The sequence below is a fragment of the Mobula birostris genome, chromosome 20 (assembly GCF_030028105.1).
Source record: "Mobula birostris isolate sMobBir1 chromosome 20, sMobBir1.hap1, whole genome shotgun sequence".
Taxonomy (NCBI): Eukaryota; Metazoa; Chordata; class Chondrichthyes; order Myliobatiformes; family Myliobatidae; genus Mobula; species Mobula birostris.
In genome coordinates this window covers 34,471,326-34,490,076 of record NC_092389.1, presented here as the reverse complement: position 1 = coordinate 34,490,076, position 18,751 = coordinate 34,471,326, and the positions used below count along the sequence as shown (strand labels likewise).

General features: G+C 44.9%; 1 protein-coding gene across 12 annotated transcripts in view; it reads left to right on the top strand.

The window, feature by feature from the left end:
- The window catches only part of LOC140185133 (rho GTPase-activating protein 32-like), a 583,009-nt gene that overhangs the window by 269,064 nt on the left and 295,194 nt on the right, over positions 1 to 18,751 (top strand). Inside the window, exon 1 of one of the 12 annotated variants that reach the window (XM_072238475.1) lies at positions 16,948 to 16,964. The exons of the other annotated variants lie outside the window; for them this stretch is intronic. The gene's annotated coding sequence lies outside the window, so the exon portion shown is untranslated. Of the gene's footprint in view, positions 1 to 16,947; positions 16,965 to 18,751 lie in introns of those variants that run through there. 12 annotated transcript variants of the gene reach the window in all.

Sequence of the window (18,751 nt, the reverse complement as noted above, 5' to 3'; positions counted from 1 at the left end):
CAACTGGGTCATAGTTTCCTCACCTGCAGACCCCATTCACTGCGGATTGGCAACAACATCTCCACACTCACTATCAGCACAGGTGCACCACAAGGCAGTATACTTAACCCCTTGCTTTACGTGTACCTATGATTGTGTGGCGAAGTACAGCTCCAATACCGTTTTTAAGTTTGCTGATGACACTTGTTGGCCGAATCAAAGGTGGTGATGAATCACTGTAGAAGAAGGAGATTGAAAATCTGTTTGAGTGGTGCCACAACAATCTCTCACTCAACATCAGCAAAACCAAAGTACAGGAAGAAGAAATCAGAGGTCCATGAGCCAGTCCTCATTTGGGGATCGGAAGTGGGAGAGGGTCAGTAGCTTTAAATTCCTTGGTGTCATCATATCAGTGGATCTGTCCTGGGACCCGCTGGTAAATGCCGTCACAAATAAGGCACACCAGCACCTTAACTTTCTTAAGAAGTTTGCATAGATTTAGCATGTCACCAAAAATTTGACAAACTTCTCCGGATGCACAATGGAGATGATCCTGACTGGTTGCATTACAGCCTATTATCGAAACTCTAATGCCTGTGAATGGAAAAGACTATAGAAAGTGGTGGATACAGCCCAACCCATTACAGGCGGAACCCTTCCTGCTGTTGAGTTACATGGGCCATAAGACATCGGAGCAAAAGTTGGCCTATAATTTCCTTTCTTCTTAGTGGATCTAAGTGCTGTTGCATGATGGTCATTGAAGCAGATTTCTATCTTCTTGGACACTGATATGCATGAAGCCTGATTGAAGCAGATGGATGTGAATTGGGATGACAGTTTTGCAGGAAAATGTACTATGGACATGTGGTCGATGTTTAGGGATCTCTTGCTGGATGTTAGGGATAAATTTGTCACGGTGAGGAAGATAAAGAATGGTAGGGTGAAGGAACCATGGGTGACAAGTGAGGTGGAAAATCTAGTCAGGTGGAAGAAGGCATCATACATGAGGTTTAGGAAGCAAGGATCAGATGGGTCTATTGAGGAATATAGGGTAGCAAGAAAGGAGCTTAAGAAGGGGCTGAGGAGAGCAAGAAGGGGGCACGAGAAGGCCTTGGCGAGTAGGGTAAAGGAAAACCCCAAGGCATTTTTCAATTATGTGAAGAACAAAAGGATGACAGGAGTGAAGGTAGGACCGATTAGGGATAAAGGTGGGAAGATGTGCCTGGAGGCTGTGGAAGTGAGCGAGGTCCTCAATGAATACTTCTCTTCGGTATTCACCAATGAGAGGGGACTTGATGATGGTGAGGACAATATGAGTGAAGTTGATGTTCTGGAGCATGTTGCTATTAAGGGAGAGGAGGTGTTGGAGTTGTTAAAATACATTAGGATGGATAACTCCCCGGGGCCTGACGGAATATTCTCCAGGCTGCTCCACGAGGTGAGGGAAGAGATTGCTGAGCCTCTGGCTAGGATCTTTATGTCCTCGTTGTCCACGGGAATGGTACCGGAGGATTGGAGGGAGGCGAATGTTGTCCCCTTGTTCAGAAAAGGTAGTAGGGATAGTCCGGGTAATTATAGACCAGTGAGCCTTACATCTGTGGTGGGAAAGCTGTTGGAAAAGATTCTCAGAGATAGGATCTCTGGGCATTTAGAGAATCATGGTCTGATCAGGGACAGTCAGCATGGCTTTGTGAAGGGCAGATCATGTCTAACAAGCCTGATAGAGTTCTTTGAGGAGGTGACCGGGCATATAGCTGAGGGTAGTGCAGTGGATGTGATCTATATGGATTTTAGTAAGGCATTTGACAAGGTTCCACACGGTAGGCTTATTCAGAAAGTCAGAAGGCATGGGATCCAGGGAAGTTTGGCCAGGTGGATTCAGAATTGGCTTGCCTGCAGAAGGCAGAGGGTGGTGGTGGAGGGAGTACATTCAGATTGGAGGATTGTGACTAGTGGTGTCCCACAAGGATCTGTTCTGGGACCTCTACTTTTCGTGATTTTTATTAACGACCTGGATGTGGGGGTAGAGGGGTGGGTTGGCAAGTTTGCAGACGACACAAAGGTTGGTGGTGTTGTAGATAGTGTAGAGGATTGTCGAAGATTGCAGAGAGACTGATAGGATGCAGAAGTGGGCTGAGAAGTGGCAGATGGAGTTCAACCCTGAGAAGTGTGAGGTAGTATACTTTGGAAGGACAAACTCCAAGGCAGAGTACAAAGTAAATGGCAGGGTACTTGGTACTTTGAAGGAGCAGAGGGATCTGAGGGTACATGTCCACAGATCCCTGAAAGTTGCCTCACAGGTGGATAGGGTACTTAAAGAAAGCTTATGGGGTGTTAGCCTTCACAAGTTGAGGGATAGAGTTTAAGAATCGTGAGGTAATGATGCAGCTCTATATAACTCTGGTTAGGCCACACTTGGAGTACTGTGTCCAGTTCTGGTCGCCTCACTATAGGAAGGATGTGGAAGCATTGGAAAGGGTACAGAGGAGATTTACCAGGATGCTGCCTGGTTTAGAGAGTATGCATTATGATCAGAGATTAAGGGAGCTAGGGCTTTACTCTTTGGAGAGGAGGAGGATGAGAGGAGACATGATAGAGGTGTACAAGATAATAAGAGGGATCGATAGAGTGGATAGCCAGTGCCTCTTCCCCAGGGCACCACTGCTCAATACAAGAGGACATGGCTTTAAGGTAAGGGGTGGGAAGTTCAAGGGGGATATTAGAGGAAGGTTTTTTACTCGGAGAGTGGTTGGAGCGTGGAATGCACTGCCCGAGTCAGTGGTGGAGGCAGATACACTAGTGAAGTTTAAGAGACTACTAGACAGGTATATGGAGGAAGCTAAGGTGAGGGGTTATATGGGAGGCAGGGTTTAAGGGTTGGCACAGCATTGTGGGCCGAAGGTACTGGGCTGTACTGTTCTATGTTCTGCCTCCCGTAAAGAGTGGAGTGACATGGTGCACTGCCATAAGAAAGCAGCATCCATTACTTAGAACCCTAACATTCATGCCGTGCTCTCTTCTTGCTACCACCATTGGGTAGGAGATGAAGAAGCCATAGGTCCTACATCACCAGGTTCAGTAATAGCTATTACCCTGGAGGCTAGAGCCATCAGGCTCCTGAACTGGTGTGGATAACTTCCCTCATCTCAACGCTAAAGTGATTCCACAACCTCCAGAATCACTTTTAAGGACTCTTTTACAAGTCATGTTCTCAGTATTATTTTTTAAATTTGTACAGTTCGTGTTATTTTGCACATTGGGTGTCAGTCTTTGTTAATGTTTATTGTAAATTCTTTTTTAGAATTTTTCCTGTAAATGCTCACAATAAAGTGAATCTCAATGTAGTATATGGTAATATATGCACACTTTGATAATAAAATTACTTTGAACTTTGGAAATTGCAAGCAATATTTTCTGCCCAGTAAGAACATGTGGTAAGATAGCAGAGTCATGTTACCACAATAGTAAATGAACAATAGGTTGAGTGTGACTGATTAGAGCTTGAATTTTTTTTGTTTTTACTTTTTAGTTCAGTTTGGGGATGTATTTTTGATTTTTGTCAGTGTTCAGTGAGATTGGTTAATTTTTGCTGCTTTTTTTTAAAAAAAATGAGTCAATAAATTGCGAAAGCATTTGGTCTCAGTCATTTATATTGAAATAGCAGATGGTCATTGCATAATGTTATATGCCTGCATGTGGATTTTGCCAGCTACATTGTGAAGCTCTAGTATTTAAAATCTATTTGACCTGATTGTAGTGATTATACATTTGAATTTTTTGTCACTTTTTTGATATGATACAGATCCAGGAAGATCTTAACTATGCTTCTGAGGAAGTAATGGATTTTCCTCTCCTAATGGTGCTTTATCTAAATATGTACAGCTGTTGAAGCAAACCTGATTTGCAGTCGTGCAGGAAATGAAGTGACTCCGTCAATAACCTTGTATACTCTGCATTCTTTCATTTCACCAAATAATCACACTGACAAAGGTCATTAAACTAATGGAAAACATATTGTATCCAGTCATTAATGAATACTATGAAACATGTTTTATTACTACTTGAAAAATCCTTTAATAATATTTGGGATAATTTGCTTCGTCAGATTTCTGTAAATCTGGTCATTTTAAACCTGGTGTTGTGTACAGTTCTGGTTGTCACACTACAGGGACAATAGAGTAAAAATAGTAGGAAGCAGAGCAAGTGTAGAAGTTCATCAGAATGTTGTCTGGAATGGAAAGCTGTAGCTATAAGGAGAACAACAGGAATTCTGCAGATGCTGGAAATTCAAGCAACACACATCAAAGTTGCTGGTGAACGCAGCAAGCCAGGCAGCATCTCTAGGAAGAGGTACAGTCGATGTTTCAGGCCGAGACCCTTCGTCAGGACTAACTGAAGGAAGAGTGAGTAAGAGATTTGAAAGTTGGAGGGGGAGGGGGAGATCCAACATGATAGGAGAAGACAGGAGGGGGAGGGATGGAGCCAAGAGCTGGACAGGTGATTGGCAAAAGGGATACGAGAGGATCATGGGACAGGAGGTCCGGGAAGAAAGACAAGGCGGGGGGAACCCAGAGGATGGGCAAGGGGTATATTCAGAGGGACAGAGGGAGAAAGAGGTGTATAAAAATAAATAACAGATGGGGTACGAGGGGGAGGTGGGGCAATAGCGGAAGTTAGAGAAGTCGATGTTCATGCCATCAGGTTGGAGGCTACCCAGACGGAATATAAGGTGTTGTTCCTCCAACCTGAGTGTGGCTTTATCTTTCCAGTAGTGGAGGCCATGGATAGACATGTCAGAATGGGAATGGGATGTGGAATTAAAATGTGTGGCCACTGGGAGATCCTGCTTTCTCTGGTGGACAGACCGTAGGTGTTCAGCAAAGCGGTCTCCCAGTCTGCGTCGGGTCTCGCCAACATATAAAAGGCCACATCGGGAGTACCGGACGCAGTATATCACCCCAGCCGACTCACAGGTGAAGTGTCGCCTCACCTGGAAGGACTGTTTGGGGCCCTGAATGGTGGTAAGGGAGGAAGTGTAAGGGCATGTGTAACACTTGTTCCACTTACACGGATAAGTGCCAGGAGGGAGATCAGTGGGGAGGGATGGGGGGGACGAATGGACAAGGGAGTCGCATAGGGAGCGATCCCTGCGGAAAGCAGAGAGGAGGGGGGGAGGGAAAGATGGAGGGATTGCGAGAAGGGGATGGCGTTTTTGCAAGAGACAGGGTGAGAAGAGGAATAGTCCAGATAGCTGTGAGAGTCAGTAGGTTTATTGTAGACATCAGTGGATAAGCTGTCTCCAGAGACAGAGACAGAAAGATTTAGAAAGGGGAGGGAGGTGTCGGAAATGGGCCAGGTAAACTTGAGAGCAGGGTGAAAGTTGGAGGCAAAGTTAATAAAGTCAACGAGCTCTGCATGCGTGCAGGAAGCAGCGCCAATGCAGTCGTCGATGTAGCGAAGGAAAAGTGGGGGACAGATACCAGAATAGGCACGGAACATAGATTGTTCCACAAAGCCAACAAAAAGGCAGGCATAGCTAGGACCCATACGGGTGCCCATAGCTACGCCTTTAGTTTGGAGGAAGTGGGAGGAGCCAAAGGAGAAATTATTAAGAGTAAGGACTAATTCCGCTAGACGGAGCAGAGTGGTGGTAGAGGGGAACTGATTAGGTCTGGAATCCAAAAAGAAGCGTAGAGCTTTGAGACCTTCCTGATGGGGGATGGAAGTATATAGGGACTGGACATCCATGGTGAAAATAAAGCGCTGGGGGCTAGGGAACTTAAAATCATCGAAAAGTTTAAGAGCGTGAGAAGTGTCACGAACATAGGTAAGAAGGGATTGAACAAGCGGGGATAAAACCGTGTCGAGGTATGCAGAAACGAGTTTGGTGGGGCAGGAGCAAGCTGAGACAATAGGTCGGCCAGGACAGGCAGGTTTGTGGATCTTGGGTAGGAGGTAGAAACGGAAGTGCGAGGTGTGGGAACTATAAGGTTGGTAGCAGTGGATGGGAGATCCCCTGAGTGGATAAAGTCGATGATGGTGTGGGAGACAATGGCCTGGTGCTCCTTAGTGGGGTCACAATCGAGGGGTAAATAAGAGGAGGTATCCGCGAGTTGTCGCTGTGCCTCGGCAAGGTAGAGGTCAGTAAGCCAGACTACAACAGCACCCACCTTATCGGCGGGTTTAATAATAAGGTTAGGATTAGTGCGGAGGGAGTGGAGAGCAGAGCGTTCGGAAGGAGTGAGGTTGGAATGGGGACAAGGTGCGGTGAAGTCGAGACGGTTGATGTCCCGTCGGCAGTTAGCGATAAAGAGATCCAGAGCAGGCAGAAGACCAGAGCGGGGTGTCCATGAAGACGAGGAGGGTTGAAGACGGGAGAAAGGGTCATCGGTGGGGGTGGAAAATGCCATCCCCTTCTTGCAATTCCTCCGTCTCCGTCGCATCTGCTCTCAGGATGAGGCTTTTCTTTCCAGGATGAAGGAGATATCCTCCTATTTTAAAGAAAGGGGCTTCCCTTTCTCCACCATCAACTCTGCTCTCAAACACAACTCTCCCATTTCACGCACATCTGCTTTCACCCCATCCTCCCGCCATCCCACTAGGAATAGGGTTCCCCTTGTCCTCACCTACCACCCCACCAGCCTCCGGGTCCAACATATAATTCTCCATAACTTCCGCCACCTCCAACGGGATCCCACCACTAAGCACATCTTTCCCTCCCCGCCCCCCCCCCCCACTTTCCGCAGGGATCGCTCCCTATGTGACTCCCTTGTCCATTCGTCCCCCCCATCCCTCCCCACCGATCTCCCTCCTGGCACTTATCCTTGTAAGCGGAACAAGTGCTACATATGCCCTTACACTTCCTCCCTACCACCATTTAGGGCCCCAAACAGTCCTTCCAGGTGAGGCGACACTTCACCTGTGAGTCGGCTGGGGTGATATACTGCGTCCGGTGCTCCCGATGTGGCCTTTTATATATTGGCGAGACCCGACGCAGACTGGGAGATCGTTTTGCTGAACACCTACGCTCTGTCTGCCAGAGAAAGCAGGATCTCCCAGTGGCCACGCATTTTAATTCCACATCCCATTCCTATTCTGATATTTCTATCCACGGCCTCCTCTACTGTAAAGATGAAGCCACACTCAGGTTGGAGGAACAACACCTTATATTCCGTCTGGGTAGCCTCCAACCTGATGGCATGAACATCGATTTCTCTAACTTTCGCTATTGCCCCACCTCCCCCTTGTACCCCATCTGTTATTTATTTTTATACACACATTCTTTCTCTCACTCTCCTTTTTCTCCCTCTGTCCCTCTGAATATACCCCTTGCCCATCCTCTGGGTTCCACCCCCCCCCCCCTTGTCTTTCTCCCTGGGTCTCCTGTCCCATGATCCTCTCGTATCCCTTTTGCCTATCACCTGTCCAGCTCTTGGCTCCATCCCTCCCCCTCCTGTCTTCTCCTATCATTTTGGATTTCCCCCTCCCCCTCCAACTTTCAAATCCCTTACTCACTCTTCCTTCAGTTAGTCCTGACGAAGGGTTTCGGCCTGAAACGTCGACTGTACCTCTTCATAGAGATGCTGTCTGGCCTGCTGCGTTCACCAGCAACTTTGATGTGTGTAGCTATAAGGAGATATTAGATAGGCTGTTTATTTCCACTGGAATGTATGATGCTTAGGAGTGACTTCATGCAAGTTTATAACTTGAGAAGCATAGAAAAGCTAGATGAGTTTGCTCCCTAGGACAGGGACCTTGTCAAAAGCCTTGCTGAAGTTCAAGTAAACAACATCCACCACTCAACATCTTCATCGGTTTTCTTAGTTGCCTCAAAAAAAAACTAATCTAATCTAATTTGAGGGATATCTTTCCACACACACATGCACGTGCTTGCGCACAAACGCTCTCACACAGGCACACATTCTCTTGCGCTCTCTCAAGCACTTATCTGGAATGAGCTTCCAGATGGGAAGGTAGGAGCAGATACAATAACAACATTTAAAATACATTTAGAGGAATATGGCCCTAATGTAGGCAAATGAGGTTAGCCTGGCATGGTTGGCATTGATGAGGTGCGTCATTAGGGCCTGTTTCTGGACTGCATGATCCTGGCAATGACATTCCCTGTGATAGCTGAAGGGGAAGACTCCACTGTGGTTACCACAGTCATATCTTGTCTCCTTTCTTGAAGATGATGATGGTACCTTCGATGTCCCCTGACAGTTGTGAATGTGTTTGTGACTGAATTTTGTCAATGCTAAGTCTGTTCCTGAGGTTTATTTGTTTTTCAGTGGACACTTGATCATTTTAATCATGGTCAAGGAAGAACTGAATAAGGTGTCGTCAGATGGAGATAAGGGTACTCATGACAAAGAACAACTCAGATTCAAGGAATCTTTTAAACATTCCATCTAAAAGAACTGTCCCAACTCTAGCTTGCTAAGTTCACTGTCTATCTTAGGTGCGTTTTGAGTACTTGGGTCACCTATGGTTTTGGATGCCCACTTGTCGTGGCAGTGGGTGAGGTTCTGGGTTCCCTGCGATCTTATATGTCAGTGTTTTCTAGTCATGAATTTCTTATTGGAATTTAGCCTTCAAATCTGTTTATTTAACCTTGAGGCTAGGGGCAGTTTCTGATCCAGGAACACATTGTATTTGCATTTGATTAGCTCCTAGAACTCTTGGTCATTCTTATCAGTAGCCCCTATATGTCTTGGTCATTCTTAGCAAACTCAGTTCAGTGGTTCTTCATAGAGGAGCCAAAAATTAGCACCAAAGATGTATGTCATTAGCTAGCTGTGTTCACTTGGCAGGGCACAGCACTCCTGTACTTCTGCCAGTGGAACGGGGCAGGGAGTGGGACCAGCTCTGTGGCTGGGAATGTAAACGGGTGCACCCTGGCGTGGGGTGGATGTGTGGCAGAGATCCAGGGGCTGGAGCATGGTCAAGGGATGTGGATCCAACAGAAGGGAAATCTGTTGGAGTTTGGAGAGGAGGTTGGGTTGGTGGAATATTCAAAGAGGAGAGACTCAGTGTTACTGATGTCACTGTCCTGCGGGAAACATAATGGTGACTGAAAGAAACAAGGCTTTTTCTTCTGGAAGGCACTGGAAAGAGCATTGCTGTCTTTATGGAGTGGGCTCCATCTCATCAATGTTTGAGTGACTTATTCAGTTAGTGATTGCCTGATGATCCTCCAGCTCACTCATATAGAGCCAACATGCCTTGATAATGATACACAAGCTCCAGTCCTGGAATCTGAAGATGAGGCCAAGGAGGAATTCAACCTTTTAAAATAATCCTGACCCACACCCAAGACCGAGATGCATAGATTCTCCTTGGTGACTTCACTGCCTACATGGAGGGGATAGGTAAGGCTAATTCAATGGGGCATTTGACAGTAGCACAAGATCTCCCAGTAAAATCCCTCATCCAGGCACCTAATGGATTATATCATTGTTTGAATGAGAAAATTCAGTGATATTGGTATTACTTATACTGTGACCGGCTATTGGATCGATCACCGCCTTATCGGCTTTCTTGTCACCATCCGACTGGCAATAAAACACTAGCATCAACACAAATGTTACTGCAAGAAAATCAATGTCCATGCCCTCAAGGACCCAACAAAGCTAGCTCTTTGTAGATAGTGCCTCATAAACAACCTATCAATTCCAGGTCAGTAAGAACCATAAGGAACTGGATTTAGGGCTTGAGTCACAGTTTGAGTACTGTCTTCAGTTCTGTTCACCATAATGCATAAAAAGTGTAATTGCACTGTAAAGGGTGCATAAGAAATTTAGTAGATGATGCTAAGACTGAAACACAGTTGCAAGTAAAGGTTTCATGGTTTGGGATTGTTTTCTCTAGACACAGGACACTGAAGGGAAACGTAATAGAATATACTATATAACACTGAGGGTAGAGTCTAAAACTAGGTGACCCAGCTTTAAAGTAATTGACAGATGGATCAGAGGGGAGATGAGAGAAAAAAGTTCACTTCCAGGCTGTTAGTGAACTGGAACATTTGTTTGAAATATTCCAACACGACAAAATGCTTGGATGTGCTTCCATGTGATGTGAAGGGCCAGGGATCCAAGTGCTCATAGGTGGCATTAGATTGCCTTATTGTGGGCACAATTTCTCTATCCTTTTGCGTGGCTTGTTACACTTCATAATCTGCTGTAGGGTGCAAGCTAACACAGCATGGAAACAGGCCTTTTGGCTCAACCTGGCCATGTTGACAATGGTGCTAGTTCCAAGCTAGTTTTTCATTTCCTTTTGTTTGCCCCATAGCCCTCTAAATCCTTTCTATTCATGTCCTTATCCAAATGTTAGTTTTTACAATGTCCCCTGAGACGGTGATGTGCCTCTCATGTGAGATGTGGCAGTCCTGGGGGAACGCTCCTCTCCCGCAGAGTCACATCTGCCAGAAGTGCATACGGCTGGGCAATCTAGAAGACCGTGTAAGGAATCTGGAGCAGCAGCTGGATGACCTTCGACTCATAAGGGAGAATGAGGCAGTCATAGATGAGAGCTACAGGGAAGTAGTCACACCTAGGCTGTCGGAAGCAGGTGACAGTCAGAGGGGGGAAAGCGAAGGTGAGCAGACAGGTAGTGCAGAGCACCCCTGTAGCCATTCCCCTGAATAATAAGTTTACCGTCCTGGATACTGTTGGCGGGGATGACCGACCAGGTGTGAGCCACGGTGGCAGGGCCTCCAGCACTGAGTCTGACCCTGTGGTGCAGAAGGGTGGGACGGGGAAGAGGAGAGCTGTTGTCATTGGAGACTCTATAGTCAGGGGAGCAGACAGGAGATTTTGTGGACGTGAGAAGGACACCCGCATGGTTTGTTCCCTCCGGAGTGCCAGGGTCTGGGATGTCTCTGACCGGGTGCACGACATCCTGGTACGAGAGGGAAAGCAACCAGAAGTCGTGATACATGTTGGGACCAATGACATACGCAGGAAGAGGGATGAGGTCCTGAAGTGTGAGTTTCGGGAACTAGGCAGAAGGCTGAAGAACAGGACCTCAATGGTGACGTTCTCAGGATTGCTGCCAGTGCTACGTGACAGTGATGGTAAGAACTGGAGGAGATGGCAGTTGAATGCATGGCTGAGGAGTTGGTGCAGGGAGCAGGGTTTTAGATTTTTAGATCATTGGGATCTCTTCTGGGGAAGGTGGGACCTGTACAGATTGGATGGGTTGCACCTGAACTCGAGTGGGAGCAATATCCTTGCAGGTAGATTTGCTAGCATGGTTTGGGAGGGTTTAAACTAATTTGCAAGGGGGATGGGACCCAGAGCGATAGAGCAGTGAAAGAAGTGCATGGAGTAAAGCCAGATTTAACATACAGAGAGGCTTTGAGGAAAGAGAAGCAGAATAAATGGTGTAAAGACAGTAAGGTAGAAGGGCTGAAATGTGTGTAACTCAATGCAAGAAGCATCAGGAACAAAGGTGATGAACTGAGAGCTTGGGTACATACATGGAATTATGATGTAGTGGCCATTACAGAGACTTGGCTGGCACCAGGGCAGGAATGGATTCTCAATATTCCTGGATTTCAGTGCTTTAAAAGGGATAGAGAGGGCGGAAAAAGGGGAGGAGGGGTGGCATTACTGGTCAGGGATACTATTACAGCTACAGAAAGGGTGGGTAATGTAGCAGGATCCTCTTTTGAGTCAATATGGGTGGAAGTCAGGAACAGGAAGGGAGCAGTTACTCTACTGGGGGATTCTCTTGGCCCCCTGGTAGCAGCAGAGATACAGAGGAGCAGATTGGGAGGCAGATTTTGCAAAGGTGCAGAAATAACAGGGTTGTTATCATGGGTGACTTTAACTTCCCTAATATTGATTGGCACCTGATTAGTTCCAAGGGTTTAGATGGGGCAGAGTTTGTTAAGTGTGTCCAGGACAGATTCCTGTCACAGTATGTGGACAGGCCGACCAGGGGGAATGCTATACTAGATCTAGTACTAGGTAATGAACCGGGTCAGTCACAGATCTCTCAGTGGGTGAGCATCTGGGGGACAGTGACCACCGCTCCCTGGCCTTTATAATTATCATGGAAAAGGATAGAATCAAAGAGGACAGGAAAATTTTTAATTGGGGAAAGGCAAATTATGAGGCTATAAGGCTAGAACTTGCGGGTGTGAATTGGGATGATGTTTTTGCAGGGAAATGTACTATGGACATGTGGTCGCTGTTTAGAGATCTCTTGTGGGATGTAAGGGATAAATTTGTCCCGGTGAAGAAGATAAAGAATGGTGGGGTGAAGGAACCATGGGTGACAAGTGAGGTGGAAAATCTAGTAAGGAGGAAGAAGGCAGCATACATGAGGTTTAGGAAGCAAGGATCAGCTGGGTCTATTAAGGAATATAGGGAAGCAAGAAAGGAGCTTAAGAAGGGGCTGAGAAGAGCAAGAAGGGGGCATGAGAAGGCCTTGGCGAGTAGGGTAAAGGAAAACCCCAAGGCATTCTTCAATTATGTGAAGAAAAAAAGGATGACAGGAGTGAAGGTAGGACCGATTAGGGATAAAGGTGGGAAGATGTGCCTGGAGGCTGTGGAAGTGAGCGAGGTCCTCAATGAATACTTCTCTTCGGTATTCACCAATGAGAGGGAACTTGATGATGGTGAGGACAATATGAGTGAGGTTGATTTTCTGGAGCATGCTGATATTAAGGGAGAGGAGGTGTTGGAGTTGTTAAAATACGTTAGGACAGATAAGTCCCCGGGGCCTGACGGAATATTCCCCAGGCTGCTCCACGAGGTGAGGGAAGAGATTGCTGAGCCCCTGGCTAGGATCTTTATGTCCTTGTTGTCCATGGGAATGGTACCGGAGGATTGGAGGAACGTGAATGTTGTTCCGTTGTTCAAAAAAGGTAGTAGGGATAGTCCGGGTAATTATAGACCAGTGAGCCTTACGTCTGTGGTGGGAAAGCTGTTGGAAAAGATTCTTAGAGATAGGATCTATAGGCATTTAGAGAATCATGGTCTGATCAGGGACAGTCAGCATAGCTTTGTGAAGGGCAGATCATGTCTAACAAGCCTGATAGAGTTCTTTGAGAAGGTGACCGGGCACATAGATGAGGGTAGTGCAGTGGATGTGATCTATATGGATTTTAGTAAGGTATTTGACAAGGTTCCACACGGTAGGCTTATTCAGAAAGTCAGAAGGCATGGGATCCAGGGAAGTTTGGCCAGGTGGATTCAGAATTGGCTTGCCTGCAGAAGGCAGAGGGTGGTGGTGGAGGGAGTACATTCAGATTGGAGGATTGTGACTAGTGGTGTCCCACAAGGATCTGTTCTGGGACCTCTACTTTTCGTGATTTTTATTAACGACCTGGATGTGGGGGTAGAGGGGTGGGTTGGCAAGTTTGCAGACGACACAAAGGTTGGTGGTGTTGTAGATAGTGTAGAGGATTGTCGAAGATTGCAGAGAGACTGATAGGATGCAGAAGTGGGCTGAGAAGTGGCAGATGGAGTTCAACCCTGAGAAGTGTGAGGTAGTATACTTTGGAAGGACAAACTCCAAGGCAGAGTACAAAGTAAATGGCAGGGTATTTGGTACTTTGAAGGAGCAGAGGGATCTGAGGGTACATGTCCACAGATCCCTGAAAGTTGCCTCACAGGTGGATAGGGTACTTGAAGAAAGCTTATGGGGTGTTAGCCTTCACAAGTTGAGGGATAGAGTTTAAGAATCGTGAGGTAATGATGCAGCTCTATATAACTCTGGTTAGGCCACACTTGGAGTACTGTGTCCAGTTCTGGTCGCCTCACTATAGGAAGGATGTGGAAGCATTGGAAAGGGTACAGAGGAGATTTACCAGGATGCTGCCTGGTTTAGAGAGTATGCATTATGATCAGAGATTAAGGGAGCTAGGGCTTTACTCTTTGGAGAGGAGGAGGATGAGAGGAGACATGATAGAGGTGTACAAGATAATAAGAGGGATCGATAGAGTGGATAGCCAGTGCCTCTTCCCCAGGGCACCACTGCTCAATACAAGAGGACATGGCTTTAAGGTAAGGGGTGGGAAGTTCAAGGGGGATATTAGAGGAAGGTTTTTTACTCGGAGAGTGGTTGGAGCGTGGAATGCACTGCCCGAGTCAGTGGTGGAGGCAGATACACTAGTGAAGTTTAAGAGACTACTAGACAGGTATATGGAGGAATCTAAGGTGGGGGCTTATATGGGAGGCAGGGTTTGAGGGTCGGCACAACATTGTGTGCCGAAGGGCCTGTACTGTGCTGTACTATTCTATGTTCTAAATGTCTTTTAAATGTTGTTATTGTACTTGCTTCAGCCTCTTCCACTGGTAGCCTGTTACATATACGAACCACTCTGTATGAAGAGCTTGCTCCTCAGGTCCATTTTAAATCCTTCATATCTCATATTAAACGATGTTTAACTGGTTTTTAGTTCCCTTTCCCTGGGAGAAAGACTGTGTGCATTCATCTTATCTATACCCATCATGACTTTATACCCTTCTATAAGGTTACCCTTCAATCTCCTACATTCCGAGGAACAGGTCCTAGCCTGTTCAACCTATTACTCAGTCCCTTGAGTCTTGGCAGCATCCTGGTAAATGTTCTCTGCTCTCTTTCCAGTTTAACGATGTCTGCCAAAGCTGTATATAGTATTCCAAGTGCAGCCTTAACCACCTCTTGTGCAGCTTTTGTGGTTAGAGTCTGAAATTAAGTCTGAAGATGCTGAGACTGATAAGGCTATATTGCATATGGTAATCAAAGTTTTCAAAGATAGGGATTGCCCAGTGAGAGATAACTTAATACAACATAATGTTAAATTATCTTGTTCTGTGAATATTGATATTAGCCACAGTGCAAACCACCAGCAATGTATTCACTGCTCATTAACCCAATAACTTGTTCCTGCTCGCTCTTGCTTTTCCCTGTTACTCTGTTGCTTTGCAATCTAATTGTCAGTGATTTAACTAATTTTGGAATCCCATCTAACGACGGTTGTCTTTTATTCATTTTATGAAAAATATTTCCTAATATCCTTTTGATTTGAAAGTGAGTGGAGTTAATGGAGAACTTGTTCAATGTCAGAAGATGTTCAGCCAGTAAATGGTTGTGGTGATGGTGGGGAACTGGTTAGCCCTATTCAAGGAAGAAGCAGAGGGCCCCAGGTATTATGATGTTGAATGCAGTTGAATGGTTGTTTGTGTTGAAGATGAATTGGCCGAGATCTAGAAGCTGTCTGTGAAAGTATCAAAAGGGTCATGGATGGAAATCGGAAAGGGTTGGACAAGGTGTAAAAATATTTAAGTTTCATGGGACAAGACAGTGAAACAGTGGGTTGATCAGGACAAACTTGATAGTGATCCTTGCAGAAAAAGTAGAAGAGGAATGTGTGAGGTTGGAGGATGGTGAAGCTTCTTGCTTGTTCAGTCTTTTTCATTTTAGATCTGTGTGTTAGATGCTGCCTTGATGTCATCAAGCAAACAAGGAAGTAAATAGCACACTTTGTAATAAAAAAAACCCTACAAATTAGACTGCATATAGAAATATTAATATAATTTTAATAAGTTATTTTGACATTCATTTTAGGGAATTTCAATCCAGGCGGTGTTAGATTTTAAAGCAATGAAGTGTACCTTTACAAACTCAGGTTACTCTTGCAGCAATGAGTTACATTTTCAGAGATTTTCTTTTTTGGACAACTTGTTTGTTAATGCATTTGAGATTATATCAGATGGCTAAAGTCTTAAGATGATTCTGGCAGAAACTTAAGAACATCACCCTGTGCAGGTAACTATCAGTGTTTGGATCTCTGCATTTAACTTTGCATGAATGTGCTCTAGACATTGCTATTTGTTTTACTACCAAGACTTTGCTCACTTCACAACTGCAAAACTCTGGCTGATATTAACAGTCACAGTCGCAGTGCATCATTTGGTATTTCTGGCACAGGTATTTTTCTAATTTCTCACCAATTTGCTTTTCATTTAAGAGTTTAGAACTGGCAATTGTATGCCAAAAGCCACATTGTTACCTGTTGTAACACTTCACCTGTGAGTCGACTGGGGTGATATACTGCGTCCGGTGCTCCTGATGTGGCCTTTTATATATTGGCGAGACCCGACGCAGACTGGGAAATCGTTTTGCTGAACACCTACGCTCTGTCCGCCAGAGAAAGCAGGATCTCCCAGTGGCCACACATTTTAATTCCACATCCCATTTCCATTCTGACATGTCTATCCACAGCCTCCTCTACTGTAAAGATGAAGCCACACTCAGGTTGGAGGAACAACACCTTATATTCCGTCTGGGTAGCCTCCAACCTGATGGCATGAACACCGACTTCTCTAACTTCCGCTAAGGCCCCACCTCCCCCTCGTACCCCATCTGTTACTTATTTTTATGCACACATTCTTTCTCTCACTCTCCTTTTTCTCCCTCTGCCCCTCTGAATATACCTCTTGCCCATCCTCTGGGTCCCCCACCTCCATCCTTGTCTTTCTTCCTGGACCTCCTGTCCCATGATCCTCTCGTATCCGCTTTTGCCTATCACCTGTCCAGCTCTTGGCTCCATCCCTCCCCCTCCTGTCTTCTCCTATCATTTTGGATCTCCCCCTCCCCCTCCAACTTTCAAATCCCTTACTCACTCTTCCTTCAGTTAGTCCTGACAAAGGGTCTCGACCTGAAACGTCGACTGCACCTCTTCCTAGAGATGCTGCCTGGCCTGCTGCGTTCACCAGCAACTTTGATGTGTGTTGCTTGAATTTCCAGCATCCGCAGAATTCCTGTTGTTTTTGTTACCTGTTTAACTGCTTTGTTGATTTGTGAACTTTGACCTTCCCAAGTTCATATAGGTGGAGTCTGTCTACTTCTTGACATGGAAATTGTAGGCTAGTAGCATTATCTACTACTCTGTGGAATTTGCATGATCTTTCAGCGAAATTGTTGTGGAATACGGGCTGAATGAATATGGCTAACTAATTCCAAGACAACAGTTATCTGAGCAGGTACTGTGGGATGTCAACAAGGCATGCTTTTCAATATCCCTGTATGGTGCTTCCTATTTCATTGATTGACTTTCTTCATTTTTTAGCAAGTGCAATGGCTGAGTTCTGTCCTGGTTTAATTTCCACAAATGTAACACTTCACACTTATCTGAGTTAAAGGAATCTGCTTTTCCTTGGCCCACTAGTGATGTAGAGCTTCAATAGGATAACAGGTATCAGAGTAATTTTGGTAATGTTACAACGTATTGAAATACATTTCATCTCAGTATCAAGGTATGAATTTATTTTTGATAGAATATTTTAAGTGAATTTTATTTTGCTATCTGAGTTATTGGGATGGGTCTCATTTTGTTGTCGTAATGTAGTGTGAATTTAATTCTAGTGTTAGGGCATTGAGGCAAATACTAAGGATTTGTGATGAATCCCATTTAATTGGGCGTTACAAGATATCAGTGAATTCCATTATATTTGAGTGTATTTTGCTGAGGTGTCAGGCAATTGAGGTATGCATCCTTATGAATTTTATTATGGTTTCAGGTTTAAGAAGGTGACAGAGTGGTGAAATGAATCTCAGTATGGAGCCATGGTACTGAAATGGATTTACATTGTGATGTATTTCATTTTGGTGCCAGAGTAGCTGGGGTAAATTTCATATTGTTACCAGGATATTGGGGTACATTTTGCATTGTACCAGGCATGAATTGTTGGATGGTATAGTAGTTTATCAAGTTATACTGTTGTTTCACAGCTCTGGTGACATGGATCTGATCTTGACTACTTGAGTTGATTGTGGTACATTACCCCTATTGTATGTGGGTGGCAGGAGAGAGGATTGGTTTTCGGGAAAAGGGTTTGGGAATGGGATTGAACGCGATCGACTGGATGACAAAGTTCAAAGTAAATTTATTATCAAGGTACATGTATATCACCATATACAACCCTGAGATTCATTTTCTTGCAGGCATGCTCAATAAATCCATAATAGAATAATAATCCTAATAGAATCAATGAAAGACCGCACCAACTTGCAAGTGAAGCTATCTCCTTTGGTTCCAGAACCTGATGGTTGAGAGGTAATAACTGTTCCTGAACCTGGTGGTATGAGTCTTGAGGCTCCTGTACCACCTTCCTGATGGCAGTGTTTTGAGTTTAGTTTTATTATAGAGTCAGGATATTATGGTGAATTTTGTTTGTTACTGGATTACGAAATTGAAATTTAACTTGTATTAAAATAATACTTATGGTACCAGGATATTCAGGTGACTTTTATTGTGTGAAACAGAGCTAATTTTAAATTCCAAAGTGATTATATAAAAAATGTAAAAGTTGAGTGATTTTACAGTGACTAAGTAGGTATCGAGTTAATATCTACCACAATTCATGGTGCACAACTCATTAGTTTACCTTTGCCAATATTTCAAATCCTGGCATGAATCTATGTGATCTCCCCGGGTAATGAACTATTTCCATTTTTACAGACATCTGTAAACCAGAAAATACACACAAATCATTTGAACCGTGAACCATACCTTTACAGTACTGTACTGAATGGCACTGGAAGCACAAAGACTCAAAGACAAATTGCTAAAAGCAGACATACTAGCTTGTCATTCATAGGACCAAATGTATGTGCACATGTCAGATTTTTGAATGTAATAGTATTAATGAAGCTCTTTCATATGTCGATGATGTCCAGAAGTCTGGGATTCTAAAATCGGGAGCAGCCTATTCATCTCAGTGCTGCCATCTGGTGTTTTCCAGTATTTGTGAGAGTTGTTTAGCTGGAA